Here is a 12,242-nt window from a genome sequence, read left to right on the forward strand (position 1 = left end):
GTAATAGTTGGCGAGGCAACTTCATGAAGACACGATGATGGAGATCATGATGATGGAGATCATGGTATCATGCCGGTGACGATGATGATCATGGAGCCCCGAAGATGGAGATCAAAAGGAGCAAAGTGATGATGGCCATATCATGTCACTATTTGATTGCATGTGATGTTTATCATGTTTATACATCTTATTTGCTTAGAACGACGGTAGTAAATAAGATGATCCCTTACAACAATTTCAAGAAGTGTTCTCCCCTAACTGTGCACCGTTGCGACAGTTCGTGTTTCGAAGCACCACGTGATGATCGGGTGTTAGATTCTAACGTTCACATACAACGGGTGTAAGACAGATTTACACACGCGAAACACTTAGGGTTAACTTGACGAGCCTAGCATGTACAGACATGGCCTCGGAACACGGAGACCGAAAGGTCGAACATGAGTCGTATAGAAGATACGATCAACATGAAGATGTTCACCGATGATGACTAGTCCGTCTCACGTGATGATCGGACACGGCCTAGTTTGACTCGGATCATGTAATCACTTAGATGACTAGAGGGATGTCTATCTGAGTGGGAGTTCATAAGATAAACTTAATTATCCTGAACATAGTCAAAAGGTTTTTGCAAATTATGTCGTAGCTCACGCTATAGTTCTACTGTTTAGATATGTTCCTAGAGAAAAATTAGTTGAAAGTTGATAGTAGCAATTATGCGGACTAGGTCCGTAAACTGAGGATTGTCCTCATTGCTTCATAGAAGGCTTATGTCCTTAATGCACCGCTCAGTGTGCTGAACCTCGAACGTTGTCTGTGGTTGTTGCGAACATCTGACATACATGTTCTGATAACTACGTGATAGTTCAGTTAAACGGTTTAGAGTTGAGGCACCAAAGACGTTTTTGAAACATCGCGAAACATATGAGATGTTTTGAGGGCTGAAATTGGGATTTCAGGCTCGTGCCCATGTCAAGAGGTATAAGACCTCCGATGACTTTCTTAACCTGCAAACTAAGGAGAAAAGCTCAATTGTTGAGCTTGTGCTCAGATTGTCTGAGTACAACAATCATTTGAATCGAGTGGGAGTTGATCTTCCAGATAAGACAGTGATGGTTCTCCAAAGTCATTGCCACCAAGCTGTTAGAGCTTCGTGATGAACTATAACATATCAGGGATAGATATGATGATCCTTGAGGTATTCGCGATGTTTGACACCGCGAAAGTAGAAATCAAGAAGGAGCATCAATTGTTGATGGTTGGTGAAACCACTAGTTTCAAGAAGGGCAAGGGCAAGAAGGGATACTTCATGAAACGGCAAATCAGCTGCTGCTCTAGTGAAGAAACCCAAGGTAAAACCCAAACCCAAGACTAAGTGCTTCTGTAATAAGGGGAACAACCACTAGAGCAGAATTACCCTATATACTTGGTAGATAAGAAGGCTGGCAAGGTCGATAGAAGTATATTGGATATACATTGTGTCAATGTGTACTTTGCTAGTACTCCTAGTAGCACCAGGGTATTAGATACCGGTTCGGTTGCTAAGTGTTAGTAACTCGAAACAAAAGGCTACGGAATAAACGGAGACTAGCTAAAGGTGAGCTGACGATATGTGTTGGAAGTTTTTCCAAGCTTGATATGATCAAGCATCGCACGCTCTCTCTACCAAAGAGATTGGTGTTAAACCTAAATAATTGTTATTTGGTGTTTGCGTTGAGCATAGACATGATTGGATTACGTCTATCGCAATACGGTTATTCATTTAAGGAGAATAATGGTTACTCTGTTTATTTGAATAATACCTTCAATGGTCTTACACCTAAAATGAATGGTTTATTAAATCTCGATCGTAGTGATACACATGTTCATGCCAAAAGATAGTAATGATAGTACCACCTACTTGTGGCACTGCCACGTAAGTCATATCGGTATAAAACGCATGAAGAAGCTCCATATTGATGGATCTTTGGGCTCACTCGTTTTTGAAAAGTTTGAGACATGCGAACCATGTCTATTGGTGTATATGCATGAAGAAACTCCATGCAAATGGACCGTTTTGACTCGCTTGATTTTGAATCACTTGGGACATGCAAATCATACCACATGGGCAAGATGACTGAAAAGCCTCGTTTTCAGTAAGATGGAACAAGATAGCAACTTGTTGGAAGTAACACATTTTGATGTGTGCAGTCCAATGAGTGCTGAGGCATGCAGTGAATATCGTTATGTTCTTACTTCACAGATGATTCGAGTAGATGTTGAGTATATTTACTTGATGAATCACGAGTCTGAATTATTGAAAGGTTCAAATAATTTCAGTGTGAAGTTGAAAGATCGTCGTGACAAGAGGATAAAAGATCTATGATATAATCATAGAGATGAATATCTGAATCACGAGTTTGGCACAGAATTAAGACATTGTGGAAATTGTTTCACAACTGATACAGCCTGGAACACCATAGTGTGATGGTGTGTCCAAACGTCATAGTTGCACCCTATTGGATATGGTGCGTACCATGATGTCTCTTATCGAATTACCACTATCGTTCATGGGTTAGGCATTAGAGACAACCACATTCACTTTAAATAGGGCACCACGTAATTCCGATGAGATGACACCGTATGAATTATGGTTTAGAGAAACCTAAGTTGTCGTTTCTTAAAGGTTTGGGGCTGCGACGCTTATGTGAAAAAGTTTCAGGATTAAGCTCGAACCCAAAGCGGATAAAATGCATCTTCATAGGACACCCAAAACAGTTGGGTATACCTCCTAATTCAGATCCGAAAGCAATATGAATTGTTTTTCTTTAATTGGGTCCTTTCTCGAGGAAAAGTTTCTCTCGAAAGAATTGAGTGGGAGGATGGTGGAGACTTGATGAGGTTATTGAACCGTCACTTCAACAAGTGTGTAGCAGGGCACAGGAAGTTGTTCCTGTGGCACGTACACCAACTGAAGTGGAAGCTTATGATAGTGATCATGAAACTTCGGATCGAGTCACTACCAAACCTCGTGGGATGACAAGGATGCGTACTACTTCAGAGTGGTACGTAATCCTGTCTTGGAAGTCATGTTGCTAGACAACAATGAACCTACGAGCTATGGAGAAGCGATGGTGGGCCCGGATTCCGATAAATGGCTCAAGGCGATAAAACCCGAGAGAGGATCCATGTATGAAAGCAAAGTGTAGACTTTGGAAGAACTACTTGATGGTCGTAAGGCTGTTAGGTACATATGGATTTTGAAAGGAAGACAGACAATGATGGTAAGTGTCACCATTGAGAAAGCTCGACTTGTCGTTAAGATGTTTTTCGACAAGTTCAAGGAGTTGACTACGATGAGACTTTCTCATTCGTAGCGATGCTAAGAGTCTGTTGGAATTATATTAGCAATTACTGCATTATTTATGAAATCTTGCAGATAGGATGTCAAAACATTGTTTCCTCGACGATTCTTGAGGAAAGGTTGTATGTGATACAACCGGAAGGTTTTGTCTATCCTGAAACATGCTAATAAGTATGCAAAGCTCCAGCAATCCTTCTGAGGATTGGAGTGAGCATCTCGGAGTTGGAATGTATGCTTTGATGATGATCAAAGATTTTGGGTGTATACAAAGTTTATGAGAAACTTGTATTTCCAAAGAAGTGAGTGGGAGCACTATAGAATTTCTGATGAGTATATGTTGTTGACATATTAATGATCAGAAATGACGTAGAATTTCTGGAAAGCATATAGGGTTATTTGGAAAGTGTTTTCAATGGAAAACCTGGATTAAGCTACTTGAACATTGAGCATCAAGATATATAAGGATAGATCAAAACGCTTAATAGTACTTTCAAATGAGCACATGCCTTGACGTGATCTTGAAGGTGTTCAAGATGGATCAGTCAAAGAAGGAGTTCTTGCCTAAGTTGTAAGGTATGAAGTTAAGACTTAAAGCTCGACCATGGCAGAATAGAGAGAAAGGAATGAAGGTCGTCCCCTATGCTTAAGACATAGGCTCTACAGTATGCTATGCTGTGTACCGCACCTGAAGTGTGCTTTACCATGAGTCAGTCAAGGGGTACAAGAGTGATCCAAGAATGGATCACAGGACAGCGGTCAAAGTTATCTTTAGTAACTAGTGGACTAAGGAATTTTCTCAATTATGGAGGTGGTAAAAGAGTTCGTCGTAAAGGGTTACGTCGATGCAAGCTTAACACCTATCTGGATAGCTTTGAGTAGAGATACCGGATACGTATAATGGAGCAACAATTTAGAATAGCTCCAAGTAGAACAGTTATTTGGAATAGCTCCAAATAGAACGTGGTAGCTGCATCTAGGAGATGACATAGAGATTTGTAAAGCACACACGGATCTGAAAGGTTCAGACCCGTTGACTATAACCTCTCTCACAAGCATAACATGATCAAACCCAGAACTCATCGAGTGTTAATCACATGGTAAATGTGAACTAGATTATTGACTCTAGTAAACTCTTTGGGTGTTAGTCACATGGGGATGTGACCTTGAGTGTTAATCACATATCGATGTGAACTAGATTATTGACTCTAGTGCAAGTGGGAGACTGTTGGAAATATGCCCTAGAGGCAATAATAAATTAGTTATTATTATATTTCCTTGTTCATGATAATTGTCTTTTATTCATGCTATAACTGTATTATCCGGAAATCGTAATACACGTGTGAATACATAGACCACAATATGTCCCTAGTGAGCCTCTAGTTGACTAGCTCGTTGTGATCAACAGATAGTCATGGTTTCCTGGCTATGGACATTGGATGTCGTTGATAACGGGATCACATCATTAGGAGAATGATGTGATGGACAAGACCCAATCCTAAGCCTAGCACAAGATCATGTAGTTCGTATGCTAAAGCTTTTCTAATGTCAAGTATCATTTCCTTAGACCATGAGATTGTGCAACTCCCGGATACCGTAGGAGTGCTTTGGGTGTGCCAAACGTCACAACGTAACTGGGTGGCTATAAAGGTACACTACGGGTATCTCTGAAAGTGTCTGTTGGGTTGGCACGAATCGAGATTGGGATTTTGTCACTCCGTGTAAACGGAGAGGTATCTCTGGGCCCACTCGGTAGGACATCATCATAATGTGCACAATGTGACCAAGGGGTTGATCACGGGATGATGTGTTACGGAACGAGTAAAGAGACTTGCCGGTAACGAGATTGAACAAGGTATCGGTATACCGACGTGATCTTGACGTGAGCACATGCCTTGACGTGATCTTGAAGGTGTTCAAGATGGATCAGTCAAAGAAGGAGTTCTTGCCTGAGTTGTAAGGTATGAAGTTAAGACTTAAAGCTCGACCATGGCAGAATAGAGAGAAAGGAACGAAGGTCGTCCCCTATGCTTAAGACATAGGCTCTACAGTATGCTATGCTGTGTACCGCACCTGAAGTGTGCTTTACCATGAGTCAGTCAAGGGGTACAAGAGTGATCCAAGAATGGATCACAGGACAGCGGTCAAAGTTATCCTTAGTAACTAGTGGACTAAGGAATTTTCTCAATTATGGAGGTGGTAAAAGAGTTCGTCGTAAAGGGTTACGTCGATGCAAGCTTAACACCTATCCGGATAGCTCTGAGTAGAGATACCGGATACGTATAATGGAGCAACAATTTAGAATAGCTCCAAGTAGAACAGTTATTTGGAATAGCTCCAAATAGAACGTGGTAGCTGCATCTAGGAGATGACATAGAGATTTGTAAAGCACACACGGATCTGAAAGGTTCGGACCCGTTGACTATAACCTCTCTCACAAGCATAACATGATCAAACCCAGAACTCATCGAGTGTTAATCACATGGTAAATGTGAAATAGATTATTGACTCTAGTAAACTCTTTGGGTGTTAGTCACATAGGGATGTGACCTTGAGTGTTAATCACATATCGATGTGAACTAGATTATTGACTCTAGTGCAAGTGGGAGACTGTTGGAAATATGCCCTAGAGGCAATAATAAATTGATTATTATTATATTTCCTTGTTCATGATAATCGTTTATTATCCATGCTAGAATTGTATTGATAGGAAACTCAGATACATGTGTGGATACATAGACAACACCATGTCCCTAGTAAGCCTCTAGTTGACTAGCTCGTTAATCAATAGATGGTTACGGTTTCCTGACCATGGACATTGGATGTCGTTGATAACGGGATCACATCATTAGGAGAATGATGTGATGGACAAGACCCAATCCTAAGCCTAGCACAAGATCATGTAGTTCGTATGCTAAAGCTTTTCTAATGTCAAGTATCATTTCCTTAGACTATGAGATTGTGCAACTCCCGGATACCGTAGGAGTGCTTTGGGTGTGCCAAACGTCACAACGTAACTGGGTGGCTATAAAGGTACACTACGGGTATCTCTGAAAGTGTCTGTTGGGTTGGCACGAATCGAGATTGGGATTTTGTCACTCCGTGTAAACGGAGAGGTATCTCTGGGCCCACTCGGTAGGACATCATCATAATGTGCACAATGTGACCAAGGGGTTGATCACGGGATGATGTGTTACGGAACGAGTAAAGATACTTGCCGGTAACGAGATTGAACAAGGTATCGGTATACCGACGATCGAATCTCGGGCAAGTACCATACCGCTAGACAAAGGGAATTGTATACGGGATTGATTGAGTCCTTGACATCATGGTTCATCCGATGAGATCATCGTGGAACATGTGGGAGCCAACATGGGTATCCAGATCCCGCTGTTGGTTATTGACCGGAGAACATCTCGGTCATGACTACATGTCTCCCGAACCCGTAGGGTCTACACACTTAAGGTTCGATGACGCTAGGGTTATAAAGGAAGTTTGTATGTGGTTACCGAATGTTGTTCGGAGTCCCGGATGAGATCACGGACGTCACGAGGAGTTCCGGAATGGTCCGGAGGTAAAGATTTATATATAGGAAGTCCTCTTTCGGCCATCGGGACAAGTTTCGGGGTCATCGGTATTGTACCGGGACCACCGGAAGGGTCCCGGGGGCCCACCGGGTGGGGCCACCTGCCCCGGGGGGCCACATGGGCTGTAGGGGGTGCGCCTTGGCCTACATGGGCCAAGGGCACCAGCCCCTAGAGGCCCATGCGCCAAGATATAGGAAAAAAGGGGAGAGTCCTAAAGGGGGAAGGCACCTCCGAGGTGCCTTGGGGAGGATGGACTCCTCCCCCCTCCTTAGCCGCACCCCTTCCTTGGAGGAGGGGGCAAGGCTGCGCCTACCCCCTCTCCCCTGCCCCTATATATAGTGGAGGGGAGGGAGGGCATCCATACCTGAGCCCTTGGCGCCTCCCTCCCTCCCGTGACACCTCCTCCTCTCCCGTAGGTGCTTGGCGAAGCCCTGCAGGATTGCCACGCTCCTCCATCACCACCACGCCGTTGTGCTGCTGCTGGATGGAGTCTTCCTCAACCTCTCCCTCTCTCCTTGCTGGATCAAGGCGTGGGAGACATCGTCGAGCTGTACGTGTGTTGAACGCGGAGGTGCCGTCCGTTCGGCACTAGGATCATCGGTGATCTGAATCACGACGAGTACGACTCCATCAACCCCGTTCACTTGAATGCTTCCGCTTAGCGATCTACAAGGGTATGTAGATGCACTCCCCTTTCTACTCGTTGTTGGTCTCTCCATAGATAGATCTTGGTGTTACGTAGGAAATTTTTTGAATTTCTGCTACGTTCCCCAACAGTGGCATCATGAGCTAGGTCTATTGCGTAGATTCTTTGCACGAGTAGAACACAAAGTAGTTGTGGGCGTCGATATTGTTCAATATGCTTGCCGTTACTAGTCTTATCTTGATTCGGCGGCATCGTGGGATGAAGCGGCCCGGACCAACCTTACACGTACGCTTACGTGAGACCGGTTCCACCGACAAACATGCACTAGTTGCATAAGGTGGCTGGCGGGTGTCTGTCTCTCCCACTTTAGTCGGATCGGATTCGATGAAAAGGGTCCTTATGAAGGGTAAATAGCAATTGGCATATCACGTTGTGGTTCATGCGTAGGTAAGAAACGTTCTTGCAAGAAACCCATAGAAGCCACGTAAAACATGCAAACAACAATTAGAGGACGTCTAACTTGTTTTTGCAGGGTATGCTATGTGATGTGATATGGCCAAAAAGGATGTGATGAATGATATATGTGATGTATGAGATTGATCATGTTCTTGTAATAGGAATCACGACTTGCATGTCGATGAGTATGACAACCGGCAGGAGCCATAGGAGTTGTCTTTATTTATTTGTGACCTGCGTGTCAACTTAAACGTCATGTAATTACTTTACTTTATTGCTAACCGTTAGCCATAGTAGTAGAAGTAATAGTTGGCGAGGCAACTTCATGAAGACACGATGATGGAGATCATGGTGTCATGCCGGTGACGATGATGATCATGGAGCCCCGAAGATGGAGATCAAAAGGAGCAAAGTGATGATGGCCATATCATGTCACTATTTGATTGCATGTGATGTTTATCATGTTTATACATCTTATTTGCTTAGAACGACGGTAGTAAATAAGATGATCCCTTACAACAATTTCAAGAAGTGTTCTCCCCTAACTGTGCACCGTTGCGACAGTTCATGTTTCGAAGCACCACGTGATGATCGGGTGTTAGATTCTAACGTTCACATACAACGGGTGTAAGACAGATTTACACACGCGAAACACTTAGGGTTAACTTGACGAGCCTAGCATGTACAGACATGGCCTCGGAACACGGAGACCGAAAGGTCGAGCATGAGTCGTATAGAAGATACGATCAACATGAAGATGTTCACCGATGATGACTAGTCCGTCTCACGTGATGATCGGACACGGCCTAGTTTGACTCGGATCATGTAATCACTTAGATGACTAGAGGGATGTCTATCTGAGTGGGAGTTCATAAGATGAACTTAATTATCCTGAACATAGTCAAAAGGTTTTTGCAAATTATGTCGTAGCTCACGCTATAGTTCTACTGTTTAGATATGTTCCTAGAGAAAATATAGTTGAAAGTTGATAGTAGCGATTATGCGGACAGTAGAAAGCTTATGTCCTTAATGCACCGCTCAGTGTGCTGAACCCCAAACGTCGTCTGCGGATGTTGCGAACATCAGACATACACGTTTTGATAACTACGTGATAGTTCAGTTAAACGGTTTAGAGTTGAGGCACCAAAGACGTTTTTGAAACATCGCGAAACATATGAGATGTTTTGAGGGCTGAAATTGGGATTTCAGGCTCGTGCCCATGTCAAGAGGTATAAGACCTCCGATGACTTTCTTAACCTGCAAACTAAGGAGAAAAGCTCAATTGTTGAGCTTGTGCTCAGATTGTCTGAGTACAACAATCATTTGAATCGAGTGGGAGTTGATCTTCCAGATAAGACAGTGATGGTTCTCCAAAGTCATTGCCACCAAGCTGTTAGAGCTTCGTGATGAACTATAACATATCAGGGATAGATATGATGATCCTTGAGGTATTCGCGATGTTTGACACCGCGAAAGTAGAAATCAAGAAGGAGCATCAATTGTTGATGGTTGGTGAAACCACTAGTTTCAAGAAGGGCAAGGGCAAGAAGGGATACTTCATGAAACGGCAAATCAGCTGCTGCTCTAGTGAAGAAACCCAAGGTAAAACCCAAACCCAAGACTAAGTGCTTCTGTAATAAGGGGAACAACCACTAGAGCAGAATTACCCTAGATACTTGGTAGATAAGAAGGCTGGCAAGGTCGATAGAAGTATATTGGATATACATTGTGTCAATGTGTACTTTGCTAGTACTCCTAGTAGCACCAGGGTATTAGATACCGGTTCGGTTGCTAAGTGTTAGTAACTCGAAACAAAAGGCTACGGAATAAACGGAGACTAGCTAAAGGTGAGCTGACGATATGTGTTGGAAGTTTTTCCAAGCTTGATATGATCAAGCATCGCACGCTCTCTCTACCAAAGAGATTGGTGTTAAACCTAAATAATTGTTATTTGGTGTTTGCGTTGAGCATAGACATGATTGGATTACGTCTATCGCAATACGGTTATTCATTTAAGGAGAATAATGGTTACTCTGTTTATTTGAATAATACCTTCAATGGTCTTACACCTAAAATGAATGGTTTATTAAATCTCGATCGTAGTGATACACATGTTCATGCCAAAAGATAGTAATGATAGTACCACCTACTTGTGGCACTGCCACGTAAGTCATATCGGTATAAAACGCATGAAGAAGCTCCATATTGATGGATCTTTGGGCTCACTCGTTTTTGAAAAGTTTGAGACATGCGAACCATGTCTATTGGTGTATATGCATGAAGAAACTCCATGCAAATGGACCGTTTTGACTCGCTTGATTTTGAATCACTTGGGACATGCAAATCATACCACATGGGCAAGATGACTGAAAAGCCTCGTTTTCAGTAAGATGGAACAAGATAGCAACTTGTTGGAAGTAACACATTTTGATGTGTGCAGTCCAATGAGTGCTGAGGCATGCAGTGAATATCGTTATGTTCTTACTTCACAGATGATTCGAGTAGATGTTGAGTATATTTACTTGATGAATCACGAGTCTGAATTATTGAAAGGTTCAAATAATTTCAGTGTGAAGTTGAAAGATCGTCGTGACAAGAGGATAAAAGATCTATGATATAATCATAGAGATGAATATCTGAATCACGAGTTTGGCACAGAATTAAGACATTGTGGAAATTGTTTCACAACTGATACAGCCTGGAACACCATAGTGTGATGGTGTGTCCAAACGTCATAGTTGCACCCTATTGGATATGGTGCGTACCATGATGTCTCTTATCGAATTACCACTATCGTTCATGGGTTAGGCATTAGAGACAACCACATTCACTTTAAATAGGGCACCACGTAATTCCGATGAGATGACACCGTATGAATTATGGTTTAGAGAAACCTAAGTTGTCGTTTCTTAAAGGTTTGGGGCTGCGACGCTTATGTGAAAAAGTTTCAGGATTAAGCTCGAACCCAAAGCGGATAAAATGCATCTTCATAGGACACCCAAAACAGTTGGGTATACCTCCTAATTCAGATCCGAAAGCAATATGAATTGTTTTTCTTTAATTGGGTCCTTTCTCGAGGAAAAGTTTCTCTCGAAAGAATTGAGTGGGAGGATGGTGGAGACTTGATGAGGTTATTGAACCGTCACTTCAACAAGTGTGTAGCAGGGCACAGGAAGTTGTTCCTGTGGCACGTACACCAACTGAAGTGGAAGCTTATGATAGTGATCATGAAACTTCAGATCGAGTCACTACCAAACCTCGTGGGATGACAAGGATGCGTACTACTTCAGAGTGGTACGTAATCCTGTCTTGGAAGTCATGTTGCTAGACAACAATGAACCTACGAGCTATGGAGAAGCGATGGTGGGCCCGGATTCTGATAAATGGCTCAAGGCCATAAAACCCGAGAGAGGATCCATGTATGAAAGCAAAGTGTAGACTTTGGAAGAACTACTTGATGGTCGTAAGGCTGTTAGGTACATATGGATTTTGAAAGGAAGACAGACAATGATGGTAAGTGTCACCATTGAGAAAGCTCGACTTGTCGTTAAGATGTTTTCCGACAAGTTCAAGGAGTTGACTACGATGAGACTTTCTCATTCGTAGCGATGCTAAGAGTCTGTTGGAATTATATTAGCAATTACTGCATTATTTATGAAATCTTGCAGATAGGATGTCAAAACATTGTTTCCTCGATGATTCTTGAGGAAAGGTTGTATGTGATACAACCGGAAGGTTTTGTCTATCCTGAAACATGCTAATAAGTATGCAAAGCTCCAGCAATCCTTCTGAGGACTGGAGTGAGCATCTCGGAGTTGGAATGTATGCTTTGATGATGATCAAAGATTTTGGGTGTATACAAAGTTTATGAGAAACTTGTATTTCCAAAGAAGTGAGTGGGAGCACTATAGAATTTCTGATGAGTATATGTTGTTGACATATTAATGATCAGAAATGACGTAGAATTTCTGGAAAGCATATAGGGTTATTTGGAAAGTGTTTTCAATGGAAAACCTGGATTAAGCTACTTGAACATTGAGCATCAAGATCTATAAGGATAGATCAAAACGCTTAATAGTACTTTCAAATGAGCACATGCCTTGACGTGATCTTGAAGGTGTTCAAGATGGATCAGTCAAAGAAGGAGTTCTTGCCTAAGTTGTAAGGTATGAAGTTAAGACTTAAAGCTCGACCATGGCAGAATAGAGAGAAAGGA

Source organism: Triticum dicoccoides, chromosome 6A (genome assembly GCF_002162155.2).
Source record: "Triticum dicoccoides isolate Atlit2015 ecotype Zavitan chromosome 6A, WEW_v2.0, whole genome shotgun sequence".
NCBI lineage: Eukaryota > Viridiplantae > Streptophyta > Magnoliopsida > Poales > Poaceae > Triticum > Triticum dicoccoides.